General features: G+C 28.9%; 1 long non-coding RNA gene across 1 annotated transcript; it reads right to left on the bottom strand.

Annotated features, from left to right (window-relative positions):
* Window positions 1-836: 836 nt before the first annotated feature.
* LOC147067937 (uncharacterized) lies at window positions 837-2,577 on the bottom strand. The gene is made up of 3 exons (XR_015071352.1): window positions 2,502-2,577; window positions 1,948-2,153; window positions 837-1,523 (listed from the first exon to the last, which is right to left on the bottom strand). It is a non-coding gene; the product is annotated as an uncharacterized LOC147067937 (long non-coding RNA).
* Between the last annotated feature and the right edge of the window lie 261 nt (window positions 2,578-2,838).

Here is a 2,838-nt window from a genome sequence, read left to right as displayed (position 1 = left end):
CTCATAAATGATTATAACTGATATCACCTCATGATCAGTGCCACGCACGAGTTAACTCGCGGGATCTTTTAAACGTCATAACTTCTGAATGAACTGTTTGTGTATATTTTCTTAACAATATTTATCATTTTAGTGTGAAAATATTCACGTTAAACATGTTGATTTGGTAAATTTTCACAAATATTTATCATTCTATTCTTATTTCATATTTTTTAAGGGATTCATTTTATTCCAAAAATAACTGACCTACAAGTACCCACCTGGTAAAAATTGAATTTGGATTGGATGGAATTTCCTAGTAGATGTTCCAACTAAACAACATGACGCTTTCTATATATTATTTACTGTTAGTTTTGAAATTATTGTATTTGAAATAAATAATGTATCAATAATACACATAGAAATCAATAAATATATAAAATAGATATCACAGTTTAAAAATCAGAAAGATCAATGCATATTACCATTGTTTATGTTACAATATAAAACAACATTTATCATTGAACGTAGGTACCAAGAAAAATAGACTTCATTAAAATGTGTCAATATAGTATATACCCGATATAATTATATAAATTATTATATTGTTAATTACTCTGTGGGGTCCATATATACTGCTTCAATTGTAATTTAATTTTACAGTATAATTATTTATGTTAAGTACTTGATTTACTTATTATATGTACAAATGTAATATACTTACCTACTTATTAGGATATATCTTGGTGAATTTTAAAATAAGAGGAAATTAAATGGAGGTCATCGTGTCTAACTAGATGTTGTTAAGTCTTATATAAATATTTATACATTATTAAATTGTTTTTCTGTTTTTTATTGATGTAAAGACATGGCATGTATTCAAAGTAATAACAAATTAGCTGTGTACTATTTATTTAACTTATATTAAAACCCCAAGATTGATTTCGTCTTACGACATATTTTATTCTTCTAAGTTTTACTATGACATTGTAATATGAACCATGGATATAGTATAGTACTTAAAAAAATCAAAACTGGTAATATATTATTTCAATATTTAATAGTCAATTTTCATTTGAAGTCAGCATTTAATTACTGGTATAACACATAATTATTAACTGATATCTACAACTTCAGATGGACAAATTAATTGATATATCATATTATCAGTTTTCATTTCCTTTCAACAATGTATTCATTCTAGCAGCTATTTTAAATATCTTACTAGTTTTTATGTCATGGCACCTTACAAAGGCTCCGAGCAACCGTATACTGAGCTTCGAGAACAGATGTTTACGACGGATACTGGGTGTGCGGTAATTTTAGAAGTAACGGGAGATAAAAGAACGCACCAAATAGCCTCGCATCACGTTGAGAGTGAATACGCAACTTTGTACCTGGCCCGGCCACGTGCTGCGAGTGCCTGAAGAGAATCCCAATCTGGTTTGCCTGTTCTTCAAGCCAACCGGATTCCGGCGTCCTGGATGGCCGCTAAATACTATCTATATAGCATATCTGGCGGAGTTACGGGCTGCTAGTATGACCTGGAACGATGCAAAAAAACTAGAGTGACAGAGATTCTTGGAGGCGCCGCATTGTATCCATATGCTGCAACTAAGATGCAGATATAGCCGAAGAGAAGAATTAATATACAGCATCTAGAAAACTTAAAGTCTTTGAAATGGTGTTAGAAAGACAATGTTTCTAATATCAAAGTGATATTGAGGATGAAAAAGAAAAGACTTGGAGAGTAAGCTCTACCAAATGACATACCTGATATGATACAAGTAACTGATATGCAAAATTATATTATATTTTAGAATATTATGAATCAATTTAGCAACTTTTATATCATTATCGATAATAAATTTAGTGCAAAAATGTAATTATAAAATTGTTTTATTTTTTAAATATGTATGCGAGATAGACATAGCTATAGGTTACAAACATTAGTTACTTTATATTTACCTTTTGTAATTGTACTATTAAATCTATAAAATGGGTATATATGCTTGATGGTCTACGTCATAAATAATATTATATGAATCACGCCATGTTCGGATCGTACGCCGAAAGTCGGATTTATTTCATTATTAATTAAAAGATTTATTTCATTCCATCTTATTCATATGAAAACGTCGACAAGCAAAGATCTCGGTAGACATTTTCTCCATCTGCAAAAAACATAACATATGAACTGTTAATAGTGTGATTTTTAATCTTTTATAGTGTGCGACTGTTTGAAGAATGGTAATTAAAACGGATTAGTGATAATACAAAGCATCAAAAAAGATTGATTAACTAAAATAAAGTAATCAGGTAGGTAACATGTTTAATAACAACTAGAACGCCTTAGATTATATCAAACAAATAAATATGAAATCACAGGCATTCTCGCAATAACCTCTAAACTAACCACGCAACTAATGTAGACTAAGAAAACAATAAATTAACACTTGAATAATATATGCAAAACACACAGAATACTACTACAGTAATAAATAACATAATATTGTACTTACAGATAGTGTTTCTTATTCCTGATATAAAACACAATTCCTTCGTTAGGTATCTTGCAATTTGCTATCAACATAATCTGACAGCAGAGAGTTTTTTCTATTAGTCTATGGCCAAAAATACGGATTTACTTGGCCGGCTAAAAAAAAGATTTTAATATAGCAAGAACATTTTGAATATGCGACAAATAAATAAAAGTATATATAATATAGTTGTTAAAAAAATCTGTGTACATTATAAAATATATTTAATATTATAAATACATATATTTTTTAAATTCATGTTATAATTTGTAAACGACGAAGCACGTCAGCTAATACGCATAGTAAATGTTTAAACTTT

The sequence above is a fragment of the Rhyacophila brunnea genome, unplaced genomic scaffold (assembly GCF_057557595.1).
Source record: "Rhyacophila brunnea isolate RB1 unplaced genomic scaffold, BYU_Rbru_1.0 scaffold_3, whole genome shotgun sequence".
NCBI classification, from domain to species: Eukaryota; Metazoa; Arthropoda; class Insecta; order Trichoptera; family Rhyacophilidae; genus Rhyacophila; species Rhyacophila brunnea.
Note: the sequence above shows the minus strand (reverse complement) of the source record. Positions and strands in the feature narration are given on the sequence as shown.